At 38.8% G+C, this 7,500-nt stretch overlaps 1 protein-coding gene across 2 annotated transcripts in view; it reads left to right on the top strand.

The window, feature by feature from the left end:
- The window catches only part of LOC101851596 (enoyl-CoA delta isomerase 2, peroxisomal), a 68,769-nt gene that overhangs the window by 215 nt on the left and 61,054 nt on the right, over positions 1-7,500 (top strand). The window contains exon 1 of one of the 2 annotated variants that reach the window (XM_035971634.1): positions 654-675. The exons of the other annotated variant lie outside the window; for it this stretch is intronic. The gene's annotated coding sequence lies outside the window, so the exon portion shown is untranslated. Of the gene's footprint in view, positions 1-653; positions 676-7,500 lie in introns of those variants that run through there. 2 annotated transcript variants of the gene reach the window in all.

Genomic DNA, 7,500 nt, shown 5'->3' with positions numbered 1-7,500 from the left:
CTGTGACTAGAAAGCACAGTTGAGTATGAATTATCACATGTACGCAGATAATAAACAGTTGTATAAATCTGTTCCACCACTAGATCTAGATGTTAAAACCTCCCCTGCCACCATGGGTATGTGCATTGATGATGTCAAGAACTGGATGATTGATAATATGCTCCAGCTTAATGAAAATAATACTGAAACTCGTTTATGTAACCCAAAGAAAAGCCAAATCCCCATAGATCTAGACGTCGAGATCTAGATCTCTAGATCTAGATCATGTTTGTACGATGTGTAAGCGTATGCGTGTGATGTGTGCGTGCATGTGTGTGTGTGTGTGTGTGTGTGTGTGTGTGTGTGTGTGTGTGTGTGTGTGTGTGTGAATATTGCTCATACATGCATTTATGTAAAGCACATAGAGCTGTGTTCGTGGGCGCTATAGAAATGATCTGCATTATTATTATTATATTGTTATTATTATTGTTGTTGTTGTTATTATTATTGTTATTATTATTGTTGTTGTTGTTATTATTATTATTATTATTATTATTTTTATTATTATTGTTTTTATTATTGCATCCTTAGAGACTTTCTTTACAATAAAACGAGACCAGAAAGGATGGTGCAACACTGCTGCATTTATTAGTGTACTAACAGAGCCTCCAAAGGAACCCCTCTTTCATTTCATTGGTAAGAGTAAGAATAAGATTGATAAGAATTTAGACAGATTAGATCTAGATCTAGACCCAGATCTCCGTTTTGAAGAAAATATTCGAAGAGATTAAGAGTCTGGTCTGATCAGTGCCTACCTTTCAGTTAATTGATATCAGATGTAACCACTGCAATTTTGCCTCGTCTTTGTGTTTAATTACTTACTTAAACATCACAAAATCCAAGCTAGATCTACTAATCTGAGGTACCAATTTCACTCACTTAACTCACTGACTTAAATAGATCTATATATATTATATTTATATATACAGTAGTCTCCGCCTAAGATACCGGTGCTCGGGAGCAAGGAAATGCGGGATCTTAGGCGAACCGGGATCTTAACCGACGAACCCAGGGAAGATCTATGGTGAACCATGTTCAGGCTCAATAACGGTAAAATGGTCTCCCTCCACTCTAAGATGAACTGGCGTTCCCTCTTGGTGGGTTTATGGCATATGGCGAGCAAAGAGTGGTTAACGTTGATGACCTATCACGGTGCATAGTGGGATGAGGCGTGCCATTTCCACTTATTATCCTATCATGAGTTTCAGGATCTACGATTATCCAATTGCCCCTCCTCTTTACCTGTCAAAAATGTATAGCTTTCCATCTCTGACCGAGCCCCCCCCCCCCCCTCCCTCCAAACCGCCTTTGTCGTTACACACCATTACGTCGGGGACACACCAATTAAAATTCAGTCTGTCTCGCAAGTTCGGGAGTAGAGACAACTGCTGCAATGGTCAAGGAAGAGTTCACGGTTCGATGTGATCCTGCCAGGAGCGAACTTGTAGGCCCTACCCACCCAGCGAGTGATGCAAGTTTAGGGGGAGAGCTCAGGTGTGAGTGCGATGCGTGGGGAAAACAAACGCGTCGGTCAGTTCACACCGCGGTGTGATCCCGTCTGGGGCAAACATTGTATCGCTTCATCGAGTTTTACTACGTGTATGTGATCACATTCACGATAGTGGCTGATCTTTGACGAGACGGACAGTTTATTGATCTCAACTTTTCACTCTTGGTTGATCGGCTGTGCCCGCCCGGGTTTTTGTTTAGCAAATTATGATCTGAAATGCGGGATCTTAGCCGAATGTAGACCATCAGAGCGGGATCTTAGGGGTGGCTTTTGTATAGTAAAAATTCTGTTTTCCTAAAACAACGGGATCTTAAGCGAACCGGGATCGTAAGCGGCGGGATCTTAGGCGGAGACTACTGTATTATATTTATAGTATACTAATATATTTATATATATATATATATATATATATATATATATATATATATATATATATATATATATATAAAACATAGTAATATAACAGCATCATCAATCCTAATTATTTTTATGGGAAAATGATGGATGGGAGTAGCCAAAGATAGGCTTGTGTCTAAAATGTATGAAGCAGTGTATAGGATAGATATCTAAGTTTATTGGTGACAAAGGAAACCATAGCCAGATTGCGTTTGGTGCTGAGCTTGCTATATATGTACAGCATAATATCAGTCATCACTACACTGTGTAGACAAACAATTGTCCAGGCTACAAAACAACGTTAAGTTCCCTTTTTTATCTTTAGTGAGTCCAGAGCTGTCTCAGTTGTTTTCCTAATGCCCCAAATTAGATTTACTTAAAACAGCAATTAAAGGAACTTTAGTTTAAATGCTGTAGATCATCTACTTTAGTTCTTTTTTAAAAAAGTTTAATACTGACATGAAGAAACACTAGATCTACTTGTTTGGTACATGTATAATAATATTTACAAAAAGTGAACATAAGAATGAAAAATACAGTTTCCTGTTCAAATGTCACTAGGGAAAGTTTTATGCTTTATGAAGAGCTTCAGTGCCTTCCTGCACCTAATGGAAGAAAAACTTGAATTTTTTTCTATGACTCATCTTGGTTTAATTTAAAGCCAAACTGTTTGTTTTTTATTTTTGTTTTTTGTTGTGTTTGTTTTTTTGTTTTTTTTTTGGGGGGGGGGGGGGTATTGAGATTCGGGAGGAGAGAAAGGGTGGGGTGATTGGGAGGTTCCCATGATACCACATCTTAATTCATACTTCTTTTTATAAGTTGACGATAGGCCCTATAGATCTACGCTTTGATTCAGTCAATAAGAAATAAACCACTTCGTAGATATAGCGCTGATGAAGAAATAAAGGTTTTTTGTGGGGTTCCATTTTTAAGCCTATATCTCTATCTCTATCTATTTAATAATACATTTGTTTGTAGATCTAGTAGTAAAAAGAACGCTGTATTATTGCTATTTAGTAACCTAGATAGTACGCCACGGCGCCCACGTAAAAAAAAAAGTTAACAAGGACCAAGCCGATCGCCTATCGCGTATGAGGGAGAGAAAACATGCCTGGCCCATTGCTTTAGCTTGAATTCCTTCACACAACTCGCCCACCGAAACATGGCGGACGCCGCTGTCAAATGTGGCCATCGCGCAGCAAGGCGAGAGAGGGGCGTACGGTATCTGGTGACTATAGTGTACATCTATGGTGATAACAGAAAAATTGTAGAATTCTGTGCCGTGAACAAACGTTCCATTACAACTGTAGCCTAGGCCTATTAAAAGCGTACAATTTTGTCTGTGGGCTAGTGATGGGCAGGTACTCGATACTTAGATACCTACAATGATAATAAATAACAAGATGGGCCACTCAGCCAAAAAAGTGTCCGCAGGAAGTATGCTCTTTGCTTCAGATGGCGCTGCTGTCTGTTTTGAAGCTCTTTCGTTTTTCCAGAAGAAGAATAGGAATAGCACCTCCTTGCGTGCGCAGATCGACTGCTGTTCATCAGCAGTTCGGGTACGTTCAGTGCGGAGTTTTAGGTTTTTAAAATTTTAATGACCTCTCGCCTTTCATTCTAAAGTCAAATTAAACGAAGAAAACCATCACCCTTTCCTCCGGAAGAGGTTTTTTGTCAGGGTAACCATTTAAAAAAGCGTTCTTCCGAAATTTATCCCAAAACTTGCTAGTTTCACTTTGATTTTTTATAACTCAAGTAGGGTAACTCTGTTCGCAAAGAGTGCGCTTTTGTGAAGAGGGCGCCACCAAATTTTGAGGACACTTTTTTATTTGGCTCAAAGAGAGAAGTGGCCCATCTTGTTATTTACTATCATTGATACCTATAGGTATCGGTATCGGTACCGATACCTGCTCTAAACATCGATACCTATGTGTTATTTATCCCAGGGCTGCCAAAGCAAGTGACTTGGGCCTTGAGAATTTTTTGTTTATCAAAACTGATAAGTTTTCGTAGGGGGCAAGCGTTGTAAATTTATTTAGTGATTTTTCAACAAAAAGAGAGAAGTTTTTCATGAAATCTATATGGTGATTTTGCAAAATCCTCACTGACAACCCTGATTTATCCTCATTAGTTTAATTTAAAGTTGCTAAAAATCTGGTAAATTGAATTGCCTTTTTAGAACTCTTGTGTTTTTATTTTCCAATACTAACATTTTCTGCAAAGTTGACTTTCCTCCCATACTTCACTTAATTTTTGTTTTTATTCTCATATTTGGGTATTTATTTCCAGGGGCGAAGCGTCTATATAATCAAATAATCACTGCTTCCCTTCCTAATTTCGAAACATTGTCGCTGTCAAATTCATTCTTAAACGTAAACCTCTTTAAATTAAACGTAAAAAGACGTTCGTAATCAACAATGAACAGTATGCCTAACATTCAAAACAGTTTCACGGCCACAGAAATAGCCTCCTCACCCCTCTCGGGCCACTCCATAAGCAGTCGCAAGCTTTGATTAAGTAAGCTTAAAGTAAGGCTGTAAGAGTCTACCAATAGACTTGAAGGGAACATGTGCATAGCAGTCAAAGCTGTTTCATTGCCACATATACCCTGTTCACCCCTTTGGGGCCACAGTTATAATCAATCAGAAGCCCTGATTTATGTAAGCTAACTAACACTGGTCGAGTCTACCTCACAAATATAAGGGGAACTAACTCTTAATAATCTCTTGACTGCTCAATGTGCTTGTTTTTTTACCTCGATTATGACATCAGCTCCTGGCCGCGAAAGGCTAACAAAAACAGCCAAATGTGAAATTTAAAAAAATGATAATTGTCATGTTCTACCAAAGAGTTAGACTCACTGGTAGATCTATAACATATAGATCTAGTACTGACATCTTTGCTTCGTGTTTATGTATTCACATCCAAAAAGTTAAATTTAATTTTAGTTGGAACTGATATTTAATAAGATACTTTCCCGATTATTTTGGCGGTTGAACATACAATATGAATTCCGGATTTGTTTTCATTCACAACTCAGAGAGTCGCCGCCTCGAGTAAGATTCTTGTGTGATATCTACAGGCCATATCTGATTGTGATCCCGTTTCACTTTGATTACCCTGTCAAACAAGTCAGCCTTCACCCCTGTTTATTTCTCTCTCTCTCTCTCTCTTTCTCTCTCTCTCTCTCTCTCTCTCTCTCTCTCTCTCTCTCTCTCTCTCTCTTTTTCACAAATAATTTTTGTTAGAGTCTCAGCTAAATAGTCACAACTTGTCTAGACACGATTATCTAAATACTTGGAAAAGTATAGTTGTATTTTTGTCTTTACTTATTACCCCCGACGTAACTATGTTACTAATAGCATTAAGTATCGAGGTATCGGTATCGATACCTTGAAAAAGTACTAGATCCAAAGATAGTAAATAACAAGATGGGCCACTCAGCCAAAAAAGTGTCCACAGGAAGTATGCTCTTTGCTTCAGATGGCGCTGCAGTCTGTTTTGAAGCTCTCTTTCGTTTTTCCAGAAGAAGAATAGGAATAGCACCTCCTTGCGTGCGCAGATCGACTGCTGTTCATCAGCAGTTCGGGTACGTTCAGTGCGGAGTTTTAGTTTTTTTTTATTTTAATGACCTCTCGCCTGTCATTCTAAAGTCAAATTAAACGAAAAAAACCATCACCCTTTCCTCCGGAAGAGGTTTTTTGTCAGCGTAACCATTTTAAAAAAGCGTTCTTCCGAAATTTATCCCAAAACTTGCTAGTTTCACTTTGATTTTTTAAAACTCAAGTAGGGTAACTCTGTTCGCAAAGAGTGCGCTTTTGTGAAGAGGGCGCCACCAAATTTTGAGGACACTTTTTTAATTGGCTCAAAGAGAGAAGTGGCCCATCTTGTTATGTACTATCATTGCTAGATCTCGACATCGATACCTAAATTGTGGTATCGGCCCATCACTACTGTGGGCAGTGGAGAGAGAGAGAGAGAGAGAGAGAGAGAGAGAGAGAGAGAGAGAGAGAGAGGAGTAGCGCGAGAACTTCCGGTCAAAACAAAATGGCGACCCGCGTAGTTCGGCTCGATTCGAAAAGTTAAATAGCCGTAGCATCTTTGTAGACAACCAAATTAAGGCGCTTTTTCGGTAGTTCCCACCCCGCAATTGTTATTCACGAGTTTTGGCCCCAAGAGTAGGGGGGTTTTAGCCCCCTGACCTAACAAAAATAGGAAGGGGGGTTTCAGGGGGGCATGCCCCCCTGAATTTTACCACAATTTAATGTTTTGCTGTTGTTAGGTTTGATATCTTAGCTCACCGCGAATCCAACGTATAGATCTAGACTCTAGATCTAGAAGTAGGTCAGGCTCAAATATGGGGGGTGGGAACTACCGAAAAAGCACCAAAATGAATTTACTTTTGTGTTTTAACATCATTTTTTAACTTTGTTTTGGTCAATTTGATCGTTCACACCGATGGACAGTATTCAGAAAGAGACAGAGAGAGAGGGGAAGAGTAGATCTTGCGAGAACTTCCGGGCAAAACAAAATGGGGACCCGCGTAGTTCGTCTCGATTCGAACAGTGAAATAGAAATAGCATCTTTGAAGACGATCAAATTAGCTTACTTTTGTGCTATAACGTAATTTTTTCTTGGCTTTTATCAATATGATCATCCACACCGATAGACAGTATTTATTCCAAAATGAGGAAAAGCAGGTCTTGTTTCGCACCGGGTGAGAATAGCCTACGCTGGCAAGTCTCACCCGGGGTGAGAGGTAGATCGTTTTTCTATTCTCACCCCGGATGAGAATAGCCACTTCCATAAAAAAAAATTATTTTAGCCGGATTGTACCACTGATTGAACTTTGGTGGACCCACCGTGTAGATCTAGATCTGAGCTTTTGCCAAAAGGTGGGGGTGTTTGCTTTTTAAGGACTTTTTAAATCAACCACTACTCATAGTAAAATATGTTTTCTACTGAAAACTTTATGCATATATGGCAAGGAAATAAGTTGGTCAAGCTGCATGAGCAAGTAGATAATGTGTGCATCTTATATCTCTTCATAGAAAGATAATAGTACTAAAAATAGGGCATTTTTTACTCATCCTGAGTGCACACGTAATTGTATGTTAAATACAGAATATTGTTTATCTTAATCTATCAAACAGTAGTGCATTCAAACATTGAAAATAGTTTGTATACACCATCATAACAGCGTGTGTCCATTAAAAGGGTTTTATTTTTTTTATATTAATGATGTTATTGCTTAGTAAAATTTATAAGTTCGTTCATAACTCGTGTCATAATTACATCATCAGGCTTTCCGAGGTCTAGAAAACCCAAATCGTTAAACATATCATCCCGTGGAATGACCGGTATTAAACATTGGTTTGACATTAATCCATCAGAAGGGTAATTTTCCGCTCCATCGCATGGTTTTGCTTAAATATGACTTTGATTGAGATAGTCCAGGTTCGTCATAATGATGTTATGAACAAACACTTTATGATATTTCTGCAAAATATCATGTGAGGGACTTCCCACTGTTTCACAACATCCTTTTACATGGA

The sequence above is a fragment of the Aplysia californica genome, unplaced genomic scaffold (assembly GCF_000002075.1).
Source record: "Aplysia californica isolate F4 #8 unplaced genomic scaffold, AplCal3.0 scaffold00474, whole genome shotgun sequence".
Taxonomy (NCBI): Eukaryota; Metazoa; Mollusca; class Gastropoda; order Aplysiida; family Aplysiidae; genus Aplysia; species Aplysia californica.
Note: the sequence above shows the minus strand (reverse complement) of the source record. Positions and strands in the feature narration are given on the sequence as shown.